This window comes from Hemitrygon akajei, chromosome 1 (assembly GCF_048418815.1).
Source record: "Hemitrygon akajei chromosome 1, sHemAka1.3, whole genome shotgun sequence".
NCBI lineage: Eukaryota > Metazoa > Chordata > Chondrichthyes > Myliobatiformes > Dasyatidae > Hemitrygon > Hemitrygon akajei.
The window spans coordinates 6,030,500-6,057,869 of NC_133124.1; the positions used below are offsets into that span (position 1 = coordinate 6,030,500).

General features: G+C 43.5%; 1 protein-coding gene across 1 annotated transcript in view; it reads left to right on the top strand.

Annotated features, from left to right (window-relative positions):
* The first annotated feature begins 367 nt into the window (after nt 1–367).
* cdh17 (cadherin 17, LI cadherin (liver-intestine)) overlaps nt 368–27,370 on the top strand; it is a 180,159-nt gene continuing 153,156 nt past the window's right edge. Inside the window, exon 1 of the mRNA XM_073027435.1 lies at nt 368–598. The gene's annotated coding sequence lies outside the window, so the exon portion shown is untranslated. The remainder of the gene's footprint in view (nt 599–27,370) is intronic.

The window sequence follows — 27,370 nt, forward strand, 5'->3', positions numbered from 1 at the left end:
GCTCGACAACACCCACAGGCTGACCCATAACCGTGTTGGTTATTAACGCAAATCATGCATTTCATTGTACGTTTCAATGTTTCGATGTACAGGTGATAAATAAAACCAAACTTCTTTTTAAAGACAAGATTATAATATCTAAAAATAATTGACAGTACCACCACTTTTATATAAAATAAATAAAGATAGCCTGGATTGAAAGAAGCATATAATTGTTTGAGTGCGGAGTAAAGATGTGATACAAATTCTGAAATTGGATTTAAAAATAAATACAAACAGCTTAACTTATATGGAAATTCAAAGAGCGAATGGTTTCGACCAAGAGGTGTGTCTTCATATCATTTGATATTTATACTGTGGGTGTGGCCGTACTGTAAGCTGACTGTTACTGCACCTTTGTATATGTCTGAAACAATTTGACTCAGGGATCTTTCTGGCTATTAGAATTTTATGAGGTATGCATCCAGGTGAACCATTAACAGCAATAAAGTGACAGTTAAACTTTGACAAAGTCATACTGGTATCAGCTTCAGGCCTTGTTAGCTTCAGACTCCGAACCAAAGAGGGATCAAGCAAAAGGCAGCGGCCTGATCGACAGGTAACTGAAAATTCATTTCATACATATACGTCTAGAATGATAATTCAGCTGTGGTGGTAGTTGGGTTTTGAACTCTCGGGGGCTGTATCTAGTGCCGATGAAGGGTCTCAGCCTGAAACGTTGACTGTTTCTTCCTTTCCATAGATGCTGCCTGACCTCCAGCGTTATGTGTGTGTGTGTGTGTGTGTGTGTGTGTGTGTGTGTGTGTGTGTGTGTGTGTGTGTGTGTGTGTGTGTGTGTGTGTGTGTGTGTGTGTGTGTGTGTGTGTGTGCATTGTTCTAAAGCCTTGTGTTGTTTGAGGACACAGGGTGGTGAAATGTTCTGCAAATGACCGATGGTGGCACGCTTGTAATTGAACTTATAATAGGTGAAGAAAACGTTTCTATAGTTGATCAAAATTATGTATTTTAAAATCATTGATTGTATTAATATGGAAACAAAGAGCGCAGGGTGCCTGAGCTTCTCAGAATCAGAAAAGGGTTTAATATCACTGGCATATGTTGTGAAAATTGTTGTTCAATGCATTTTCAGATTGATATGGAAAATGGAATTGTGATTCTATGCGTTCTACTGATCAATTTATGCTTTTGTGACTGATTTAAGGTTTTCTAGTTTTTGTTTCATGGCTCTGACTGGAGGCTGAGGCAGGTATTTGTGAAAAGGATTGGTAATGAGTTTGTTTCTTTGTAAAAATGGTGACTGTCTGGGGTTGTTAGTGAGACCCGCCCAATTAATACAACCTTCTACAATCTGGTCCAACGAGTTTACAGCAGTTTCCTTCTATACTTCCCTTTGTACGTGCTTCTGCATGTAGACTTAATTTTGCCTTCCACATGCTCTTCACATTAATCTGTACATTTAAGAAACATTCTATACTATTGCACTGTAGAATGGCTGTGTTATTCTTATTGATCAGTTGGAACTAAGAAAGAGTGGATAATATTCTGTATGGTTTGTCATGAAAAACAATGCTTACCATCTCTTATAAAACTGGAATTAAAATAACATATTAACATATAACATTTTTGCTTTGGAGGGAAGGAGGATGAGAGGTGCTTTGATTGAGTTGTAGACAAAGACAAGGGGCGTAGAGTGAGTGGATAATCAGAGACCTTTCCCCCAGGGTGGAAATGGTTAAAATGAGGGAGCATCATTATAAGGTTAACACAAAGTACACTGCAGATGCTGTGGTCAAATCAACACGCACAAACAAGCTGGATGAACTCAGCAGGTCGGGCAGCATCCGTTGAAATGAGCAGTCAATGTTTTGGGCCGAGACCCGCCCGAAACGTTGACTGCTCATTTCAACGGATGCTGCCCGACCTGCTGAGCTCATCCAGCTTGTTTGTATGTGACCATTATAAGGTGATTGGAGGGAAGTATAGGGGGTAGGTATTTTACAGAGCGGTGGGTGTGTGGAATGCCCTGCCACAGGTGTTGGTAGAGGCAGATAATTTAGGGGCATTTAAGAGACTCTTAGATAGAGACATGGATGATAGACAAATGGACAGCTATGTAGGAGAGAATGGTTAGATTTATCTTCGAGTAGTTTAAAATGTTGGTGCAACATTGTATGCTGAAGAACCTGTACTGGGCTGTACTGTTCTATGTTTAAAAAACAATCACAAATGTACCCAGAGTTTGTGCAGTATAATTACTACACTGCAGATCTATGGCTTCGCCCTCCTTCCTTTCCACTCCTGATGAAAGGTCTTGGTTCCAAACATCGACTCTTTATTTCCCTCCATACATGTTCCTCCAGCACTCTGTGTGTGTTACTCTGGATTTCCAGCATCTACCAGATCTCATTAACTCATTGTTTTCACCTCAATTGCATTTTAAATGCTTTTTGATTACATGGGTTGTCAAGGACTCAAGATAGATTTGTTTGATGAATGAGTTATTTGAATTTTAAAACAGTAAAAATTATATGCTTTCAGAACCAGACTAAGGTATGGCCTAGAAGTTACTGAAGGTTGCCGCTGGTTAAGAAGGCCTCTGGTAGATGTTGTGTGGTGGAGCTGAGATAATTGCGAGGTTTATTCATCGCTATAGATTTTTAGAACAACCATTTCCTTAATGCTGATTATGCATTGATTGAAATGGAAGCAGTTGGGGGTAGAGTCATAGAATAGAATACAGCATAGAAACAGGTCATTTGGCCCATCTAGTTCATGCCGAACCATGGACCTGCACCTGGACCATAGCTCTCCATACCCCTACCATCCATTTACCTATCTAAACTTCTCTTAATCGTTGAAATAAAAGTTGCATCCACCACTTGTGCTGGCAGCCCATTCCCCACTCTCACAACCCTTTGAGTGAAGATATTTCCTCTCATGTTGCCCTTAAACTTTTCCCCTTTCACTCTTAACCCCTGACCTCTAGCTGTAGTCCCACCCAACCTCAGTGGAAAAGCCTGCTTGCATTTACCCTATCTGTACTCCTCATGATACTGTATATTTCCATCAAATCTCCCCTCAATCTTCTACATTCAAAGCTATACAGTCCTAACCTATTCAATCTTTCCCTATAACTCAGGTCCTCCAGTCTCAGCAACATCCTTGTAAATTTTCTCTGCATTCTTTCAATCTTACTTACATCTTTCCTGTAGGTAGGCGACCAAAACTACATACAACACTGCAAATTAGAGCTCACCAACATCTTATACAACCTCAACATAACCTCCCATCTTCTGTACTCAATGCATTGACTTGTGAAGTGCAATGCGCCAAGAACTTTCTTTACAACCCCATCTACGTGTGACACCACTTTCAATGAATTGTGGACCTGTATTGTCAGATTCCTTTGTTCTACCGCACTCCTCTGTGCCCGACCGTTCACTGTGTAAGACCAACCCTGGTTGGTGCTACTGAAGTTCAACACTTCACACTTGTCTGTATTAAATTCCACTTGCCATTTTTCAGCCCTATTTTTCCAGCTGGTCCAGATCCTGATGGAAGTTACCATAGTAACATGGCTGAGGTTTCTGTTATATAGAATTTTTTGCTTTAATAAGAACATAAGAAATAGGAGCAGGAGTCGGCCATCTGGCCCATCCAGCCTGCCCCGCCATTCAATAAGATCATGGCCGATCTGGCCATGGACTCATCTCCACCTACCTGCCTTTTCCCCAAAACGCTTAATTTCCCTGCTATGCAAGGAGACCAGAACTGCACCCAGTACTCCAGGTGTGGCCTCACCAGTACCTCGTACATTTACAACATAAACTCCCTGCTCGTAAATTCAAACCCTCTAGCAATGAAGGCCAACATCCAATTTGCCTTCTTAGCCTGCTGCACCTGCAGACCAACCTTCTGTGATTCATGCACACACATTCCCAAGTCCCTCTGCACAGCAGCAGACTGCATTTTTTTTACCATTTAAATAATAATCTGCTTTTCCATTTTCCCTTCCCAAGTGGATGACCTTGCATTTACCAACATTGTATTCCACCTGCCAGACTGCTGCCCACTCACTTATCTATATCTCTCATAAACTCTCCATATCTTCTGCACAGTTTGCTTTTCCACTCAATTTAGTGTCATCAGCAAACTTAGATACACTACACTTGGTCCCCTCTTCCAAATCATTAATGTATATCATGAACAGTTGTGGTCCTAGCACCGAGCCCTGCGGCACACCACTCACCACTGATTGTCAACCAGAGTAACACCCGTGTGGCCCAACTTCAGTTAACCAATCCTCTATCCATGCTAATACATCACCCCCAACTCTATGTATCCTTATCTTGTGGATGTGTCTTTTATGCGGCATCTTATCGAACACCTTCTGGAAATCCAAGTAAATAACATTTATCTGTTCCCCTCTATCCACTACACTCATTATATCCTCAAGGAACTCCAGCGAATTTGTCAAACAGGACCCACCATTGCTGAATCCATGCTGAATCTCTTTGAAAGACTTCCCAGTCCATACTAGCCAAATCCTCCCTCATCCCATTGCAATCTCCATCATTTAGACATGATATACTGGTTTTCGACCGAACTACTGCACCCTCCATTTGTATAAGAAACTTAATAATACTGTAATCACTCTTTCAAGAGGATCCCTAACGACAAGCTCACTAATTTTACCTGTCTTATTGCACAGGACCTGATCCAAGATAACATGTTCCCTGGTAGGTTCAGTAACATGCTGTTCAAGAAAGCCATCACGGATGCATTCTATGAAGTCCTCCTCAGGACTGCTTCACCCAATCTATGTGCAAATTAAAGTCCCTCATGATAAATGCAGTTCTGTTCTTACATGCCTCAGATAATTCACTGTTTATTGCCTGTGCCACTGTCATGTTATAATTCAGTGGTCAATAGACAACCCCCACCAGTGGTTTTTTGCCCTTTACTATTCCTAATCTCTACCCAGATGGACTCAACATTCTGCCCCTTAGATCTTATTTTGTCTCTCACTATCGCCCCGATCTCATCCTTAATTAAGGATGCTAGCCCACCTCCCTTACCTTCCTGCCTGTCCTTCCGTATTACCTGATATCCTTGGATATTTAATTCCAAATCCTCTCCACTCTGCCACCACATCGCTGTAATGACCACTAAATCATAGCCCTTTGTACTTTAGAGTAAAAGCTCGAGGGAACTGTATCACCACCATACATTTCTCAGTTTAGTAAGTCTACTGCTGCATATAGAAGGTACACTTAATGCAGTTTACAGAATTGAATGCTTTATGGCCAAGTTTGCAGATGATATCTAGATAAGATGGAGGGGCAGGTAGTGCTGAGGAAGCAGGGGATTTTCAGAAGGATTTAGTAAGAGAATGAGCAAACAAGTTGTAAATGGAATACAGTGTAGGAAAGTGCACAGTTATGCACTTTGGTAGAAAGAATGGAGACGTAGACTGTTTTCTAAATGGGGAGAAAATTCAAAAATCAGAGGTTAAAAGGAACTTGAGAGTTTGCATCCTGGGTTCTAGTGCAGGCCGTTTGAGTCAGTAGTGAGGAAGGCAAATGCAATGTTAGCATTCATTTTGAGAGGACTAGAATATAAAAGCTGAGGCTTTATAAGGCATTGGTCAGACTGCTCTTGGAATATGGTGAGCAGTTTTGGGCTCTTTATATTGGCAACAATGACATTGGAGAGGGTCCAGAGGAGGTTTACAGAATGAAAGGGTTAATGTTAATCTGTGGAATTCATTGATATGGATGGCTGTGGAGGCCAAGTCACAGGGCAGATTTAAAGTGAAAAATGCTAGGTTAGGGCGTCTGAGGTTATGGGGAGAAGGCAAAAGAATGCGGTTGGGAGGGATTATAAGTGGAATGGCAGGGCAGACTCAGTCGGCTGATCGGTGTGCTTCTGCTCCCATGTCTTGGTTTGATGGCCTTATTGAGCACAGGAGCAGGAAGGTTGTGTTGAAGTTGTATAAAATGTTACACAAGATTTTGAGGGGTATGGAGAGGGTAAATGCAAACAGGCTTTTCCCACCGAGGATGGATGAGAATAGAACTAGAGATCATGAGTTAAGGGTAAAAGGGGAAATATTTAAGGAAAACATGAGGGGAAACTTCTTCACTCAGAGGGTGAAGTGAGTGAGGAATGAGCTGCCGGTGGAATTGGTAGATGCGGGTTCGACTTCAAGAGAAGTTTGGATAGGTACATGGATGGGAGGGGTATGGAGGGCTATGGTCCAGATGCAAGTCAATGGGACTGGCAGAATAATAGTTCAGCATGGACTAGATGGGCCAAAGAACCTGTTGCTGTACCATAGTACACTATGATTCTATAAATACATATGTTGAGTAATTTTAATTTCCCAGAAACTGCTATTGGGAAATTCATGTTCAGTATATTATGTGTGAGTCAGAAAAAGCAGCTTTGATTATCACATATCTCTGTAAGGTACAAATCGAGGTCCTCATTCTTATTCAGTCAGAATGCATTGAAACAGTTTTAATTTACCCTCTTTCCATTTTTCTGTTCCCCACTCTGATTGTTATCACTATGGAGAAGGTGCTTGGGAAGGCGATTTTAAAATGGGCCTCCAAGTACCCCAAATCTTATCCTCAACAATTGACTCCAAGTCTTCCTATTCACTGAGGTCAGGTTAACTGGCCTTTCTTCTTATTCTCTCCTTTTTTGAAGAGAGGAATGGTATTTGCAATTATCCAGTCCTCTGGAACTATGTCAGAATCAATTAATCCTTGAACAATCTTCAGCCTCTTCTTTCAAAACCCTGGGGTGTACACCATCTATTCCAAGTGACTTATCTACCCTCAAACCTTTCAGATTCACAAGAATCTTCTCACACTTCATGCCCCTGAAACCTAGAACTTCCAACATACTGCCGATGTCTTCCACGATGAAGACTGATGCAAGATACTTATTCAGTTTGTCCACCATTTTCATGCCCCCCATTACTGCCTTTTCAGAAACAAGAGAAAATCTGCAGACGCTGGAAATCCAAGCATCACACACAAAATGCTGGAGGAACTCAGCAGGCCAGGCAGCATCTATGGAAAAGAGTACAGTTGCTGTTTTGGGCTGAAACCCTTCAGCAGGACTAAAGTTTCCATGTCGTTTTCCAGCAGTCTGATATCTATTCTTGCCTCCCTTTTGCTCTTTGTATATCTGAAAAAAAATTTGGCAACCTATTTGATATTAATGGCTAGGTTACCTTCATATTTCATCTTTTCCCTCATTATGCTTTTTTTAGTTGCCTTCCATTGGTCTTTGCAAGCTTTCCAATCCTCTAACCTCCCACTAATTTTTGTTTTGTTATATGCCCTGTCTTTTGCTTTTACGTAGGCTTTGACTTCCCTGTCAGCCATAGTTGTGTCATCCTGCCTTTAGAATAATTGTTCTTCTTTCAGATGTATCTATCTTGCCCCTTCTGAATTGCTCCCAAAGCTTCAGCCACTGCAGCTCTGCCATCATCCCTGCTAGAGTTCCCTTTCAATCAACTTTGGTCAGCTCTTCTCCCATACTTATGCAATTTCCTTTATCCACAGTAATAATGATATATCTGACTTTAGCTTCTTCTTCTCAAATTGTACTGTGAATTCTAACATATTATGATCATTGCTTCCTAAGGGTTCCTTTATCTTAAACTCCCTAATCAAATCTGGTTCATTACACAACACCCAATCCAGAATAGCTGATACTCTAGTAGCCTGAACCACAAGCTGCTCTAGAAAACATCTTATAGGCTTCTACAAATTCTCACACCAAAATCAGCACCAAACTGATTTTCTCAATCCCCCATGACTATCATATTATTGTACTTTTGACATGCTGTAATTTGTAGCCCACATCCTGGCTACTGTTCAGAGGCCTGTGTATAGGATTAAGGATTTTTTTATCCCTTGCAGTTTCTTAACTCTATTCACAAGGATTTTTCACGTTCTGATCCTAAGTCACATCTTTCTAAGGATTTGATTTTATTTTTTAACTAACAGAGCCACCCCTCTGCCTGCCTTTTCAATACAATGTGCATCCTTGGATGTTAAGCTCCCAACTATAATCTTCTTTCATTCATATAACCATATAACAATTACAGCACGGAAACAGGCCATTTTGGCCCTTCTAGTCCGTGCTGAACGCTTACTCCCACCTAGTCCCACTGGCCCGCACTCAGCCCAGAACCCTCCATTCCTTTCTTGTCCATATACCTATCCAATTTTACTTTAAATGACAATATCGAACCTGCCTCTACCACTTCTACTGGAAGCTCATTCCACACAGCTACCACTCTCTGAGTAAAGAAATTCCCCCTCGTGTTACCCTTAAACTTTTGCCCCCTAACTCTCAACTCATGTCCTCTTGTTTGAATCTCCCCTACTCTCAATGGAAAAAGCCTATTCACGTCAACTCTATCTATCCCCCTCATAATTTTAAATACCTCTATCAAGTCCCCCCTCAACCTTCTACGCTCCAAAGAATAAAGACCTAACTTGTTCAATCTTTCCCTGTAACTTAGGTGCTGAAACCCCGGTAACATTCTAGTAAATCTCCTCTGTACTCTCTCTATTTTGTTGACATCTTTCCTATAAATCGGTGACCAGAACTGTACACCATACTCCAAATTCGGCCTTACCAATGCCTTGTACAATTTTAACATTACATCCCAACTCCTATACTCAATGCTCTGATTTATAAAGGCCAACATACCAAAAGCTTTCTTCACCACCCTATCCACATGAGATTCCACCTTCAGGGAACTATGCACCATTATTCCTAGATCACTCTGTTCTACTGCATTCTTCAATGCCCTACCATTTACCATGTTTGTCTTATTTTGATTATTCCTACCAAAATGTAGCACCTCACACTTATCAGCATTAAACTCCATCTACCATCGTTCAGCCCACTCTTCTAACTGGCCTAAATCTCTCTGCAAGCTTTGAAAACCTACTTCATTATCCACAACGTCACCTATCTTAGTATCATCTACATACTTACTAATCCAATTTACCACCCCATCATCCAGATCATTAATGTATATGACAAACAACATTGTACCCAGTACAGATCCCTGAGGCACACCACTAGTCACCAGACTCATGTGACTCAGTGATGCCCATAATGTCATACCTGTGATCTCTACCTGCGCTACAAGATCATCTACCTCAATCTGCAAATTGCGTGCATTCAAATATAACACCTTCAGTCCTGTATTCATCATTTTGATTTTGTTGTCCTTTTACATTGTAGCTCATCCCACTGACTGCAATTTTGCCTCGTCATCAGCCTCTCCTTGTTAGCAGTTTCAGTGTATACTGCCACTGATTGTATGCCAACTGCCCCATCCTCAGCCCTATCACTCCAGTTCCCATCCCCCTGCCGAGTTAGTTGTAGCAAACCTGCCTGCATGGACATTAGTTCCTCTCGGGTTCAGATCAAACCTTCTCCAGAAGAGACCCCAATGATGCATAAATCTAAACCCCTGCCTCCCACAGCACTTCCTCAGACACGCATTCGTCTGCCAGATCATCCTATTCTTACCCTCACTGGTGCGTGGCACAGGCAGCAATCCAGGGATTGTATTATCAATGAGGCCCTGTTTTCAGCTTTTGACCTAGCTCCCTAAATTCTCTCTTCAGGGCTTGCTCCCTTTTCCTACCTATTTCATGAGTGCCAATATGCACTATGACTTCTGACTGCTCCCCCTCCCCCTTTAGAATGTTGTGGACCTGATCCGAGACATTCCCTGACCCCGGCACCTGAGAGACAACATACCACCCAGTTGTCTATATTACGTCCACAGAATATTGTGTCTGTTCTTCGAACTATGAAATCCCCTGTCACTACTGCTGTCCTCTTCTCTGCATTCCTTTCTCAGCCAAACCGTCAGCATCAGTGCCAGAGACCTGGTCACTGCAGCTTCCCTCTGCTAGGTCGTCCCGACAACAGTATCCAGAACAGTATACTTATTATTGAGGGGAATGGCCATAGCGGTACTCCCGTTCCTTTTCCCTCTCCTGACAGTCGCCCCAGGTACTTGCCTTCTGTTTCTAAGGGGTTATTACTTTACTGCAACTCCAATCTATCACCTTCTCGTTTTCCCGTATGCGTTGAAGGTCATCAATCTGCAGCTCCAGTTCCTTATACACTCTCTGAACAGCTGCAGCTCGGTGCACGTGGTGCCAATGTGGTTACCCGGGAGACTGGAGGTCTCCCTGACTTCCCGCATCTCACACAAAGCCCCTGGAGCCTTCTCGCTGCTCTAAGTCTGCACTAACTGACGAAGAATGAAGAAGAGACTTACCAGATACTTCCCTTGCCCAAGCCTATTCCTGCCACAGCCTTCCCACTCTAACCCTGATCCACTCACACAACGGCCACTCCAGCAACAGCCACTCTTCTTTCTCCTGCCTTATTCTTATTTGCCCTTGCTAAAGAATCGTGATTCAATGGGGCTGCTGGGAAATAAGCTGCCTCCTCCCTCACCCCGGTGGCTGAAAAACCTGCTGTATCAGATCCAGAGTTACAAGCATTTTGTTTTCCTTTACACTCGTGTAGTGAAGAATGACAACAAGCAATCTTGAATTTTGATTCGTGACATTAATGATAGGTATTGTGCGCTGTAACCAAGGCCGAAAATGACGTTAACTTCCTTATTGACACAGTGTGTGTGTTCTGTACTGACGTGCTCATGTTGCCAATGCTTTTCCACAGCAGCTCAGTTTCATCTCTGGCCTCTAATTGTTGTTTATGATGGTGAACTATCTCAAGTATGCGGAGCGTAATGAAAGGATGGAGGTGAGAGCAGGGGAAGTTTGAACAGTTCTTTGGCCTAAAATCAACATCTGTGTTTTATCTCGTGATGTACCTTCTATGCATCGGCTGTGATAAGACCATAAAACCGTAAAACCTAGGAGCAGACTGAGGCCATTCAGCCCATTGAATCTGTTCCACCCACACATGGCTGATTTATTACCCCCTCAACCACATTCTCCTGCCTTCTCCCTGTAACCTTTGATACCCTTACTAACGCAGAATCTATCAACCTCTGTTTTAAATATCACATTCAAAGTTCAAAGTAAATTAATTATCAAAGTGCACCATATTCCACTCTGAGATTCTTTTTTTTGTAGGCTTACACAATAAATCCATAGCAAATTCCATGACTCCAAATTGGGCATTGAAAGTTTAGAAGAATGAGGGGAATCTCTTTGAAACCTACTGGACATCGAAAGGCCCAGATGGAGTGGATGTAGAGGATGTTTCCAATAGGTGGAGGGTCAAGGACCAGAAGGCACAGCCTCAGAATACAGAGGAGTCCCTTTCAAACGGAAATAAGAAGGAATTTCTTTAGCCAGACGGTGTACATGACTCCAATATTCGTGCAGATGAAGTGTCACCTGATCTTGTGATCAAAAGCTGTCACATATGTCTAATTTAATGAAAATTCAAATGGTTATTTGTTAATTGTAGAGAGTAATAATGCAAAAAATAGGGAAAGACTTTTTGGAACCTGGAGCATATTTTCACTAAACATTTGCAAGGGTAGCAGTTAGTATAACACTATCACAGCACCAGTGATTCGGGTTAGCAGTTGGTGTTAATATTACAGTGTCAGTGACCCCGGTTAGCAGTCAGTGTAACTATCACAGTGCCAGTGATGTGGTTTAGCAGCCAGTGTAACTATCACAGTGCCAGTGACCCAGGTTAGCAGCCAGTGTAACTATCACAGTGCCAGTGATGTGGTTTAGCAGCCAGTGTAACTATCACAGTGCCAGTGATCCAGTTCAATTCCGTCTCCCTCTGTAAGGAGTTTGCACGTTCAGCCGGTGATTGCGTGCATTGTCTCTGGGTTCTCCAGCTTCCTGCCACATTCCAAAGGTGTACAGCTGAGTAGGTTAATTGAAGACATGGGTGTAATTGGGTGTTGCGGGCTCGTTTGGCCAGAAGGGCCTGTTACCGGGCTGTATCTCTGAATAAAGAGAGCCACAGACCTGTAGGACGAATACCGGCTGTTCTTCAAGCTCTTCCCTGGCACTGCCATGGTACTCGTTCTGTGTGAAGACGGGTGCCTCATCATTCTTGTTGGTGACATTGACCGTTAACAGTGCTTGGTTCTCCCATTTTCCATCTGATACCACCAGCCGCAGTTCATACCGCTGCTTGTCCTCGTAGTTTAGCCGCTGAGCTGTAAAGATGGTCCCAACATCTGAAGTCCAAGGTAGAGGCCTGAATGTCAAAGACTGAAGTCAGTGGGTCCTTAGCTAGAGGCCCGAAGGTCAAAGATTGACGTTGGCCATCCCGGAGGTCAAAGGCCTAAAGGCCCTGGCTCGTCTTGTCTGGTGGTCAGAGAACTGATTCTGTGAGTTTGTGATTCTGAGGCCAAGGACTGGAAGCCCGACGACAGCCTGACTTGGTTGGAGGGTCTGTCAGTCTGTGTGGGTGGAGGGGGGAGGGGGAGGAAAAGGGGCTGGTTTTGCTTTTGCTGCTGTTTGTGTTGTTCTGCTGAGGATTGTGGATATGCTATGTTGGCACTGGAATGTGTGGCAACACTGCAAAGTTCAAAAGTAAATTTTACTCTCAGAGTACATATATGTTACCAAATACAACCCTAAAATTCATTTTCCTGTGGGCATACTCAGCAAATCTATAGAATAGTAACTATAACAGGATCAATGAAAGATCAACCAGACTGCAGAAGACAACAAACTGTGCAAATGCAAATATAAATAAATAGCAATAAATAACAAGAACATGAGATAACAAGATAAAGATTTCTCAGTGTGAGATCATTGATGTGGAAATATCTCAATGGATGGTCAAGTGAGCGTAGTTATCACCCTTTGTTCAAGAGCCTGATGGTTGAGGGGTAGTAACTCTTCCTGAACCTGGTTGTGTGAGTCTTGAGGTTCGTGTACCTTTTACCTGACAACAGCAGTGAGAAGACAGCATGGCCGTGGTAGTGGGGAATCTCTGATGACAGACGCTACTTTCTTACGACAGTGTTTCCTGCATATGCACTCAGTGGTTGGAAGGGTTTTACCTGTGATGTACTGGGCTCAATCCACTACCTCTTATAGGATTTTCCATTCAAAGGCATTGGTGTTCCCATACCAGGATGTGATGCAGCCAGTCAATACACTGCCCACTACACATCTACAGAAGTTTGTCATACTCCTAAGGAGGTAAAGGTACTGCTGTGCTCTCTTCAAAGGTGCATTTACAAGCTGGGTCCAGGACAGGTCTTCTGAAATAATAACACTAATGAATTGAAAGTTGCTAACTTGCAGGCTGCCCTCAGCACATCAGTAGGTTGTATGATTATTAATGTAAACCAGGAGACCATAACACAATAAGACCATAAGATATAGGAGCAGAATTAGGACATTTGGCCCATCGTATCTGCTCTGCCATTTCACCATGGGTGATCCAATTCCTCTTTCAGCCCCAGTTTCTTGCCTTCTTCCTATACTCCTTTATTCCTTGACCAATAAAGAATCTACCGTACTAAGTTTTGCCTTAAATACACATAATGACCTGGCCTCCACAGCTGCCCGTGGCAAAGAATTCCATAGCTTCATCACTCTCTGACTAAAGAAATTTCTCCTCACCTTTGTTCTAAAAGGCTGCTCCTCTATTCTGATACTGTGTCTTCTAGTCTTAGACTCTCCCACCAGAAGAAACATCCTCTCCACATCCACTCTATCAGGGCCTTTCACCTTGCAATTTGTTTCAATGAAGTCACCCCTCATTCTTCTGAATTCTAGTGAACACAGGCCCAGAGACATCAAACGCTCTTCGTATGTCAGGCTATTCAATCCCAGAATCATTTTCCTGAACCTCCTTTGAACCCTCTCCAGTTTCAGCACATCCTTTCTAGGGTAAGGGGCCCAAAACAACTCACAACACTCCAGGCCTCACCAGTGCTTTATAAAGTTTCAACATTATACCCTTGCGTTCATATTCATTTCTAGAATTCACATTCTAGAAATGAATGCTAATGTTGCACAGACTCAAGCTGAAAATTAACCTTTGGGAAATCCTGCACAAGGACTCCCAAGTCCCTTTGTGTCTCAGTTTTTTGTATTTTCTATCCATTTAGAAAATAGTCAACTCTTTCATTTCTTCTACAAAGTGTATGACCATAGACTTCCTGACACTGTATTCCATCTGTCATTTCATTGCCCATTCTCCTTATCTGTCTAAGTCCTTCTGTAGCTTCTTTACTTCCTCAAAGCTGCCTGTCCTTCCACCTATCTTCATATCGTCTGCAAACTTTGCAACAAAGCCATCAATTCCATCATCCAAATCATTGACATATAACGTAAAAAGAATCGGTCCCAACACAGTCCCCTGTGGAACTCCACTAGACACTGGCAGCTAGCCAGAGAATGCAGCCTTTATTCTCACTCTTTACCTCCTGCCAATCAGCCACTGCTTTATCCATGCTAGAATCTTTCCTGTAATACCATGGGTCCATAGCTTGTTAAGCAGCCTCATGCATGGCACCTTATCAAAGACCTTCTGGAAATCCAAGTACATAACATCAACTGATTCTCCTTTGTCTATTCTGCTTGTTTGTTCTTCAAAGAATTCCAGCAGGTTTGTCAGGCAGTTTTCCTTTGAGGAAACTATGCTAACTATGGCCTATTTCAGGGGTGTCAAACTCATTTTAGGAGGAGTTGGTGCAGGGGGAAGGGTTTTAGATTTTTGGACCATTGGGATCTCTTCTGGGGAAGGTGGGATCTGTACAGATTGGATGGGTTGCACCTGAACTCAAGGGGGAGCAATATCCTTGCTGGTAGGTTTGCTAGCATGGTTCCGGAGGGTTTAAACTAATTTGCAAGGGGGATGGGACCCGGAGCGATAGAGCAGTGAAAGAAGTGCATGGAGTAAAGCCAGATCTAACACATAGAGAGGATTTGAGGAAAAAGAAGCAGAATAAAGGGTGTAAAGGTAGTAAGGTAGAAGGGCTAAAGTGTGTGTACTTCAATGCAAGAAGCATCAGGAACAAAGGTGATGAACTGAGAGCTTGGATACATACATGGAATTATGATGTAGTGGCCATTACGGAGACTTGGCTGGCACCAGGGCAGGAATGGATTCTCAATATTCCTGGATTTCCGTGCTTTAAAAGGGATGGGGGGTGGGGGGGGGGAGGGGAGGATGGGTGGCATTACTGGTCAGGGATACTATTACAGCTGCAGAAAGGGTGGGTAATGTAGCAGGATCCTCTTTTGAGTCAGTACGGGTGGAAGTCAGGAACAGGAAGGGAGCAGTTACTCTACTGAGGGTATTCTATAGGCCCCCTGGTAGCAGCAGAGATACCGAGGAGCAGATTGGGAGGCAGATTTTGGAAAGGTGCAAAGATAACAGGGTTGTTATCATGGGTGACTTTAACTTCCCTAATATTGATTGGCACCTGATTAGTTCCAAGGGTTTAGATGGGGCAGAGTTTGTTAAGTGTGTCCAGGATGGATTCCTGTCACAGTATGTTGACAGGCCGACTAGGGGGAATGCCATACTAGATCTAGTAATAGGTAATGAACCGGGTCAGGTCACAGATCTCTCAGTGGGTGAGCATCTGGGGGTACAGTGATCACCACTCCCTGGCCTTTAGCATTATCATAGAAAATGATAGAATCAGACAGGACAGGAAAATTTTTAATTGGGGAAGGGCAAATTATGAGGCTATAAGGCTAGAACTTGCGGGTGTGAATTGGGATGATGTTTTTTGCAGGGAAATGTACTATGGACATGTGGTCGATGTTTAAGGATCTCTTGCAGGATGTTAGGGATAAATTTATCCCGGTGAGGAAGATAAATAATGGTAGGGTGAAGGAACCATGGGTGACAAGTGAAGTGGAAAATCTAGTCAGGTGGAAGAAGGCGGAATACATGAGGTTTAGGAAGCAAGGATCAGATGGGTTTATTGAGGAATATAGGGTAGCAAGAAAGGAGCTTAAGAAGGGGCTGAGAAGAGCAAGAAGGGGGCATGAGAAGGCCTTGGCGAGTAGGGTAAAGGAAAACCCCAAGGCATTCTTCAATTATGTGAAGAACAAAAGGATGACAGGAGTGAAAGTAGGACCAATTAGAGATAAAAGTGGGGAGATGTGCCTGGAGGCTGTGGAAGTGAGCGAGGTCCTCAGTGAATACTTCTCCGGTATTCACCACTGAGAGGGAACTTGATGACGGTGAGGACAATATGAGTGAGGTTGATGTTCTGGAGCATGTTAATATTAAAGGAGAGTAGGTGTTGGAGTTGTTAAAATACATTAGGACGGATAAGTCCCCGGGGCCTGACGGAATATTCCCCGGCTGCTCCATGAGGCAAGGGAAGAGATTGCTGAACCTCTGGCTAGGATCTTCATGTCCTCGTTGTCCATGGGAATGGTACCGGAGGATTGGAGGGAAGCGAATGTTGTCCCCTTGTTCAAAAAAGGTAGTAGGGATACTCCGGGTAATTATATACCAGTGAGCCTTACGTCTGTGGTGGGAAAGTTGTTGGAAAAGATTCTTAGAGATAGGATCTATGGGCATTTAGAGAATCATGGTCTGATCAGGGACAGTCAGCATGACTTTGTGAAGGGCAGATCGTATCTAACAAGCCTGATAGAGTTCTTTGAGGAGGTGACCAGGCATATAGATGAGGGTAGTGCAGTGAATGTGATCTACAAACATTTGTACATGGATTTTAGTAAGGCATTTGACAAGGTTCCACACGGTAGGCTTATTCAGAAAGTCAGAAGGCATGGGATCCAGGGACGTTTGGCCAGGTGGATTCAGAATTGGCTTGCCTGTAAAAGGCAGAGGGTCGTGGTGGAGGGAGTACATTCAGATTGGAGGGTTGTGACTAGTGGTGTCCCATGAGGATCAGGTCTGAGACCTCTATTTTTTGTGATTTTTATTAACGACCTGGATGTGGGGTAGAAGGGTGGGTTGGCAAGTTTGCAGACGACGCAAAGTTTGGTGGTGTTGTAGATAGTGTAAAGGATTGTCGAAGATTGCAGAGAGACATTGATAGGATGCAGAAGTGGGCTGAGAAGTGGCAGATGGAGTTCAACCCAGAGAAGTGTGAGGTGGTACACTTTGGAAGGACAAACTCCAAGGCAGAGTACAAAGTAAATGGCAGGATACTTGGTAGTGTGGAGGAGCAGAGGGATCTGGGGGTACATGTCCACAGATCCCTGAAAGTTGCCTCACAGGTAGATAGGGTAGTTAAGAAAGCTTATGGGGTGTTAGCTTTCATAAGTCGAGGGATAGAGTTTAAGAGTCGCGAGGTAATGATGCAGCTCTATAAAACTCTGTTTAGGCCACACTTGGAGTACTATGTCCAGTTCTGGTCGCCTCACTATAGGAAGGATGTGGAAGCATTGGAAAGAGTACAGAGGAGATTTACCAGGATGCTGCCTGGTTTAGAGAGTATGAATTATGATCAGAGATTAAGGGAGCTAGGGCTTTACTCTCTGGAGAGAAGGAGGATGAGAGGAGACATTATAGAGGTGTACAAGATATTAAGAGGAATAGAGTGGATAGCCAGCGCCTCTTCCCCAGGGCACCACTGCTCAGTACAAGAGGACATGGCTTTAAGGTAAGGGGAGGGAAGTTCAAGGGGGATATTAGAGGAAAGGTTTTTACTCAGAGAGTGGTTGATGCATGGAATGCACTGCCTGAGTCAGTGGTGGAGGCAGATACACTAATGAAATTTAAGAGACTACTAGACAGGTATATGGAGGAATTTAAGGTGGGGGGTTATATGGGAGGCATGGTTTGAGGGTTGTCACAACATTGTGGGCCGAAGGGCCTGTAATGTGCTGTACTATTCTATGTTCTATGCTCTATAACATTTGACACCCTGACTAATCATGAACCTATCAATCTCTGCTTTAAATATACCAGTGACTTAATGAATGTTGTGCAATATGTTGTTTTGCAGCAGCAATATATAAAAATTACTATGTCAAAAAAAATATATAATGCACAAGAGGATTAAAGAGATAGTGTTCATGGATTGTTCGGAAACCTGATTGCTGAGGGGAACAAGCTGTGATGTAACAGGTCAGAATGCTCTCTGTGGTACATTTGTAGAAATTTCCTTAGCTACATACCAAATCTCCTTAAACTTCTAATGATGTAGAGCTATAGGTGTGCCTCCTGTGTGATTGCATCAATGTGTTGGCCTGTGACAGACTCTCTGAGATATTGTCACCCAAGAACTTGAACCTGCTTGCTCTTTCCTTGCAGATCTCTTCAGTGAGGGTGTGTGTGTGTGTGTGTGTGTGTGTGTGTGTGTGTGTGTGTGTGTGTGTGTGTGTGTGTGTGTGTGTGTGTGTGTGTGTGTGTGTGTGTGTGTGTGTGTGTGTGTGTGTGTGTGTGTGTGTGTGTGTGTGCGTTCACTCATCTACCCCTTCCTGAAGGCCGTAATCAGTTCCTTAGTCTTGTGACACTGACACTGTCTCGATGGGATTTTAGTGGAACAAAGGGAACCTCAGAAGTACCTAAGAGCATGGATAGATAATTTTCTCACTTTATTGTTAGATCCTGATACTTCTGTGATTCCAAGGATCTTCGGAAGTTAACATTTATTGCTTATGATTGTTTACTGTTACAAGAGCAGGAAACAAGAAAGAGGAGTGGAGAGAACAAAGAGAAAGTAATTTTTTTTCTTATCATGCTCACAGTAGAAATAACAAATCCAGTGATAACAATAGCCTATAAGATAGTCTGATTCAAATGGCATGACTCCTGCTACTGAAAAGTGAGAAGTCTCTAGAAGCAATTATACCTTAAAGGCAGGAAAATATACTGACGCAGGTCAGACTGCTCATGAGTACTATGTACAGTTCCAGGCCCCTTATCTAGGAAAAGACATGCTGACATTGGAGAGGGTTCAAAGGACATTCACAATCCTGGAAATGAAAGGGTTAATGTTTGAAAGCTCTGGACTTCAATTCACTGCAGGTTTGAAGAATGTTGGAGGGTGTGGGGGAATCTCAAACATTGAAAGGCCTGAATAGAGTAGATGTGGAGAGGATGTTAACTATAGTGGGGGAGTCTAGGACCAAAGGGCACAGCCAGTAAACAGAGAGATATCCACTTAGAACAGAGATGAGGGGAAATTTCTTTAGCTATAGAGTGGTGAATCTGTGGAGGTAGAGGTTGATAGGTTCTTGATTAGTCATGGATTCAAAGGTTACAGGGAGAAAGCAGAAGAATGGGGTTGAGAGGGATAATAAATCAGCCATAATTGAATGGTGGAGCAGAATGAATGGGCCAAATGGCCTAATTTTTTTCCTATGTCTAATAATCTTATGATCTAGTACTGAACATATCCATGTGCACCATTAGCACATCATTGAAGTCAGCAGTTATCAACTGGCGTCTGATGCTAGCACTCAGCCCTCCCCTAGATAACAGGGGCAAAGCCTTTGTTGTCTGCCTCACTGGTTGAATCTTGGCACACCTGCCATACTCTTTCCAACAAAGGATTGCTGAAACAAATTAGGAGTCTCTGTGAGAGATACTACAACCCTAATTGCATAAATCAAAGGAGGCTTCAACGGAATAATAAAGTTCCAAAGAACAAGCTCATTGATCACTCCAAAGAACCTTGATCTGGTATTCTGTGCAGCACAGGAGCGGTTACAAATGGCCAGGGAAGACACTGCCACCTTTCTCAACAGCACACCAAATAGCATGGTGGTTATCATAAAGCTTTAAAATGCCAGCGATCGGGGCTCAATTCCCGCCGCTGTCTCTAAGAAGTTTGTACGTTCTCTCCAAGACCACGCGGGTCTCCTGGGCGCTGCGGTTTCCTCCCACGGTCCAAAGACGTACGGGTTAGAGTTGGTGAGCTGCGAGCATGTTGTGTTGGTGCCAGAAGCAAGGAGACACTTGCTACCTGTCCTGACGGGAGAGGATCATGGGACAGGAGGTCTAGGGAGAAAGAAAGGGGGAGGAGAGTACCAGAGGGGGATGGAGAGCAGGCAAGAGATTGTGAGAGGGTCAGAGAGAGGGAAAAAAGATAGATGAATAAATAAGAGATGGGGTAAGAAGGGGAGCAGGGGCATTAAAGGAAGTTAGAGAAATCAATGTTCATGCCATCAGGTTGGAGGCTACCCAGACGGAATCTAAGGTGTTGTTCCTCCAACCTGAGTGTGGCTTCACCTTGACAATAGAGGAGGCCATGGTTGACATATCAGAATGGGAATGGGACGTGGAATTAAAATGTGTGGCCACTGGGAGATCCTGCTTTCTCCGGCGGACAGAGTGTAGGTGGTCAGTGAAACAGTCTCCCAGTCTGCGTCGGTCTCACCAATATAGAAAGGGCCACACCGGGAGCACATAATCAGCTTGGGTGCTCTCTCCCATACATCTGTAGAAAGTTGCTAGAGTCTTTGGTGACATACCTAGCTCCTAAGGAAATATCATCACCCTCATGCCTTTTTGTAATTAGATCAATATGTTGGGCCCAGAGTAGCTCCTCAGAGATATTGACACCCTTGGTGTAAAGACCATAAGGGCATATCGCCCAGTGAGCCTATTCCGCCATTTCGTCATTGCTGATCCATTTTTCCTCTCAGCCCCCATTGCCTACCTTCTCCCCATATGCGATGTAAACTGTACGAAAAGCCTCTATTTTTAAAAGAGAAAATGGAGCAGCCTTCTGGATTTCCAGTGTCAGAGATGTTGACTTAAAACTGCTCACCCTTCCCACCACTGCCCCCTCAACGAGCACTACCCTGACTCCCCCTTTTGTGAAGTCTGTAGTCTGTCACACTAACAAGGAGTCAGAGGGGCGAAAGGATTCTGAGAATGACAATGTCCTCAGATTGTATTGGTCATTGGCGCAGACGGTGCAGCTCACTGCATGTTTCAATGTACATATGACAAATAAAGCTAATCTACGTTTATCCTTCAAGTCTAGTCCTACTTGTGGCTGTAACAATGAAGTTCAAACAATACAATTCCGTGATTTTGACTCTGACCTTTTCAAAGCCAATGTTCACATGGTAACATCAGAGACAGCTATATATTATCGATTATATATATTACATGCTATATAATATAGTAGAACATGCTGTTGCAATTCTACACTGCCATTATTGAGAGCTTCCTCAGCCCAGCCTCTGGTTTGGTGTAGCATCCATTTACAATATCCAGAACATGCAGGAAACTGTCAGCTCAGCAGAAAAGGTCACTGGCTGCAGTCTACCACTACCGCAGAACTTGCCTGTGTCCAGGACGAAGAAAACTCATTGTGGACACTACCCACTCTGCAAACTGCCTTTTCCAAAAGCTCCCTTCTAAACAGCATAATAGAGCTATTAAAACAAAAAAACTTCACGGCATCTTAGAAGTTTCTTCCCTCGGGCAGTTAATCCAATCAACCATTCTAGTTAGCCTCTCCCCCAACACCCCCTATCTGTTACCTTGTTACTGCACTGCTCTGTAAACACTTTAAACCACTGTTTATAATGCTATTCACTGGTATTTATGTATTTATGCATATTTTATTCAATATCCTTCTACCTTTATTTTTATATAATTCTTTATTCTGCATAAGATGTAAATGTATATGGTGAATAAAGTTAATTATTGATGCTTGATATAAGACAATAAAATCATAAGACTTGGGGGCAGAATTAAAGCATCCGGCCCATTGAGTCTGCTCCACCATTCCATCATGGCTGACTTATTATCCCTCTCAACCCCATTCTCCTACCTTCCCCTGTAATCCTCATCTCCATCCTAAAGTGGCATTTTCCTATTCTGAGGCTGTGCCCTCTGGTCTGTGCAAAAGATAGACAGTACCGTTGGGAAGTAAGCTACAAGTGGAAAAGAAATGAAAATAAAGGGGCTCAGCTGATTAGATAATTGGACAAGTGGAGTAGAGGCAGGTTCGGTATTGTCATTTAAAGTAAAATTGGATAGGTATATGGACAGGAAAGGAATGGAGGGTTATGGGCTGAGTGCGGGTCAGTGGGACTAGGTGAGAGTAAGCGTTCAGCACGGACTAGAAGGGCCAAGATGGCCTGTTTCCATGCTGTAATTGTTATATGGTTATATGGAGTATAATGTATTTTTATTTTAGTGCAAAGGAATAGGAAAAAGGTATTTAATAAACAAATATTAGTGCAAAAAGGTCTTTATTAAACAAATTATTCAGGATCTAATTAATGTTGAATTTTAAGGATATCCTTGCACAGGCAGTACAGAACATGGCAGGAAGCAATTTGGAAGGCAAAGCACAAACACTGGAGATTCTGCAGAGCAACTCACACAAAATGCTGCAGGAACTCTGCAGGTCCGACAGCATCTATGGAGGGGAATAAACAGGCCAGGACCCTTCATCAGGAAGGCAAAAGATGTATTGGTCTGAACTGCAAAGGGTTGGAATCCAATGAAGAAAGTCTTGCAGAAATGGATTAAAGTGTTTGTGAGATCACCCTGAGAGCAGTGGGTGAAGATTTAAAATCTGCATTTAAAGAAGGATGTGATTGTGTTATCGCTGATGGAACATGGCTATACAGTGAATCTTGTAATGGAGAACTTTCTAACAAGGACATAATCGGCTGAATTAACTGGATTCAATCCATAACCAGGACCCTCTGACAAAGGGATGTACCCATCTAGAATTTCTGGGGCCAGAATCGGGTACATTAGAGATGGCTGTAAAGTGATCTCATTAATGAGAAGAGTCAGAATTAGATTTATTACCACTGACGTTTACTGGCATTTGTTGTTTTGTGGCAGCAGTGCAATGTAACACATAAAATATATTATAAATTACAATATACCTCATTGTGATATATACATACTGTATTTCTTCTTCATTCAATTATTGTGATATATTGTACATAAGCATAGACTTTTGCACAGTACTATATAGACACATTGATGCACCATCAATAACTCTCGGAGACGGGATGTGAACGATAGGCTTTGTATTAGCAGCAAAATGATGCGCGGCATCTCGGAGACTGAGGGAGGAGCAGTGCCTCCAACTGCCTTTATACAGGGGTCTGTGGGAGGAGCCACAGGAGCAGTCAGCAGAGGGGCGTGTCCAGACAGGTATACATAGTTTACCACACACATGTAAAGAAATTCTGTAAAGTGAAGATGCTTTCAAAAGTAATGTTTCCAAATGTCAAAAAATACTATAAAGTGCAGTAAACAGTAAAAAATTAAATCAAATCAATATTTTGTGTAACCAGCTGGCAGTTTGTTCCAAGCATCTTGGAGAACTCGCCATAGTCCTTCTGCGGACTTTGGCTGTCTCACTTGCTTAAGTCTCTCTAGGTAATCCCAGACAGCCTCGATGCTGTTGAGATCAGGGCTCTGTGGAGACCATACTATATGAAAACAGGAAAAAGTCTAGGGTTCATTGTCCATTCAGGAATGGGATGATGGAGAAGAAACTGTTCCTGAAAAGAAGCTGCTCCTGTAGAAGCTGTTCTGCCGAAGGGTCTCGGCTCAAAACATCAGCTGTACTTTTTTCCATAGATGCTGCCTGGCCTGCTGAGTTCCTCCAGCATTGTGTGTGCTGCTTGATTTTCCAGCATCTGCAGGTTCTCTTTCATCTGCTCCTGTACCTCCTCCCTGATGGAAGCGATAAGAAGAGGGCATGTCCTGGGGGATGGGGGTAGTTAATGATTGATGCCACCTCTTGAGGCATCAAAAGATGTCCTCGATGCTGGGAAGGCTAGTGCCCATGATGGAGCTGGCTGAGTTTACAACTTCCTGCAGCTTTTTCCAATCTTGACAGTGGGGTCTCCATACCAGACAGTGATGTTACCAGTTAGAATGCTCTCCATAGTACATTTGTTGAAATTTGCTGGAGTCTTTGGTGAGATACCAAATCTTCTCAATCTCATAATGAAACACAGCTGCTTCATTACCTCTGAGAGCCGAAAAGAATGCTTGACAGAAGCCATTGCTGGGACAATGCCTTGCCTTCTGCAAAACTCAGGACAGCTGTTTAAAATGTTTTAAATGCATCTGTCACTCACCTCTACCTGGTCTTATGATCAGCACACTTCCATTTAGATTGTAATTAGCTGTGAGTAGATGAATGTCAGCATTTACTTGGTTGATTGGTTGCCCATTGAATCTGACGATAACAATTAGATTTGTGCAATTCATAATGTGAACTGCATGAAGAAACCTGTGTGGGGGAGTTTTTAAAGTGGGGCAGTTCCACTCTCTCACCCTCAGAAGTCCAGGTCCAGTGATATGAGCAGTTATCACAAACTGGGGTCTTCCTTGGCCGTAGTGGATGGCCATGACTTCCATGCTTCAACATGTCCTTTGCTCTCCATGAAGGGTTGTACAACTGCCTTCCTGGAAGTCGGATCACTGATGATCTCACCCATCCAGTCTGCCAGAGCTGACTTCACATGCTAGGACAGGCATGTCCCTATCTCACTGGGCTAAGGAACCTGCCGGCTACCCGGCTGTGGCCACTATTGCATGTTACTTGGGACCACAGGTGAGAGCGGAGTGTCTGGTGAGGACCAAAGGTGAGTGAGCTGCCCCAGAATGGACATGACAGCCCCTTTACCAGAGGTGATACCCCTCCCTTGACACCCCATACACCCCAACTCCCTTTGATTAGGATGAGCCTATATTCTCAGGAGCTCAGGAAAATGAGAAATGCTCTTATTCTAACAGATAGAATCATGGGAGTGGTTGACAAGGTAGTCGAGGAGAGGTTATTTCCTCAAACTCATGAATTTCAAGGTGATTCAAGATTGTTTAATGTCATTTCCAGTACACAACTGTAAAAGAGAATGAAATAATTATTACTCCAGATCCGATGAACATAGAAATCTACAGCACATTACAGGCCCTTCAGCCCACAATGTTATGCTGACCATGTAACCTCCTCTAGAGACTGCTTAGAATTTCCCTACCGCATAGCCCTCTATTTCTCTAAGCTTCATATACCCATCTAAGAGGCTCTTAAAAGACCCTATAGTATCCACTTCCAACACCATCACCGACAGTGCATTCCACGCACCCACCACTCTCTGTGTGAAAAACTTACCCCTGACATCCCCTTGGTACCTATTTCCAAGCATCTTAAAATTATGCCCCATCATGTTAGCCATTTCAGCTCTGGGAAAAAGCCTCTGGCTATCTACACGATCAACGCCTCCAATCGTCTTATACACTTCAAGCAGATCACCTCTCGTCCTCTGTCACTCCAAGAAGAAAAGGCTGAGTTCACTCAACCTATTCTCATCAGGTACACCCTCCAATCCAGGCAACATCCTGGTAAATCTCCTCTGCACTCACTCTAAAAAACCACAATATGATAAAGAACATAGTAATAAAAAATTTAAATCTAAGTACATAAGATAACTTATGTACACAGATTGATTGTAAGTCCATGAAGTGATACTAGGCACAGGAGTGTCTGTACATAAGGTGAGTGGTGGTTGGGGGTGTGAAGGGGTGGGTGAGTGGGTGGTTGGGGGTGTGAAGGGGTGGGTTAGTGGGTGGAGGTGTTGATCAGCCTCACTGCTTGGGGAAGGTAACTGTTTTTGAGTCTGGTGGTCCTGGTATAGCCTCCTCCATGATGGGAGTGGGACGAACAGTCCATGAGCTGAGATGAGGATGCATTCCTTCTTTCAGTAAACTGTGAATTCTTGGAATGTGTGAAATAGTCTACCTGAAAGCATATTTACTCTTGGTTGCTGTTTTCAAGGTAGAAAGTGATAACTTTTTGGGTGCTATTGTCAGCAGCTTTGGGCCCCTTACCTAAGAAAGGATGTAAGGGTCTAGAGGAGGTTCATGAGAATAAAAGGGTTAATGTATGAGGAGTGTTTGATGGTGAATGAGGGGGAATCCTATTGAACTTTGAAAGGCCTCGACAGAGTTGATGTGGAGAGGGTATTTCGTTAGTGGGTGAATCCAGGACCGGAGGACACAGCCTCAGATTAGAAGGACATCCACTTAGAACAGCGATGAGGAAAAAATCATTTAACCAGAGAGTGGTGAATCAATTGAATCAATCTATTGATTGCCACAGATGGCTATGGAGGCCAAGTCATTGGCTTCCTTGATTAGTAAGGGCATCAAAGGTTATGGGGAAAAGCAGGAGAATGGGGTTGAGAGGGGTAATAAATCGGCCATGATCGAATGGAGGAACAGACTTGATGGACCAAATGGCCTAATTACGCTCCTAGATTTTATTATCATATGCACTCCAGGATGTTGGGCTTACATTGTGAGCTGTGTCCAGAGACCCGAGTTCTTTGGGCACAGAGCTCGGAAAAAGCGATGCAACAGACTTTTAACACCATAAATCAGCAAGTTGTTTGATATGTCTCCCCTCTCGCTGTGAAATGGGAACACCTCATTTTCCCTTATTAGGGGGAGAGAGAGCCTGTGACTTACCGGGTGAACGAGTAGACTTTGGGATACTACAAGTCTGTGTCTTGATTGATGCTTTGCTGAACGCCTGAGCGCTCGGCGATGGGCGCCGATACTTTTCTTTGCAGGTGGGGTGGGGGGGGGACGCGGATCATTGTCTTGCTGCCTCTTGTGCATGTGGCGGGGGGGGGGCTTTGGGGTTCTGACGTTTAACTGCCATTCATTCTTTGGGCACATTTTTGTTTTGATGCATGTTTGCGAAGAAAAAGAATTTTGGGATGCATACTGTATACAGGGAGGAGGCTACGTAGCATCCACATCAAGACCACCAGACTCAAAAGCAGTTATTTTCCCCAAGCAGTAAGGCTGATCAACACCTCCACCCACTAACCCACCCCATCACACCCCCAACCACCACTACTATATCATTTCCTTTCAGCCACCTTATGTACAGACACTCCCGTGCCTAGCGTCACCTTATGGACATCCAATCAATCTGTGTATGTGAGATATCTTATGTGTTTATATTCATTGTGTTTTTTATTATTATTATTTAATCGCGGCACGACTGCGCAAGCATGTGGGCGTCAGCCAGTGAGAACAGCGAGAAGAGTTTAAAAGGAGACACCTAATAGAGCGGGTGTCAGGGAAGCAGATCTCGGTGTAGAGAGACACAGAGTAGGACGACTTTGGCTCAATGGGGCTTCAGCAATAACGGGTCAAGGCGAGGTAGGTTATATGTGCCGATTACAGACAGGAAGCATGTCTGTGAGGCTGTTGTTCTGTACTGGGTGTCAGATGTGGGAAGTCCGAGAGACACCCAGCCTCTCGATGGCCACACCTGCACTAGGTGCTTCAAGCTGCAGCTCCTTAGGGACCGGGTTAGGGAACTGGAGATGCAGCTCGATGATCTTCATCTGGTCAGGGAAACTGAGGAGGTGATAAACAGGAGCTATTG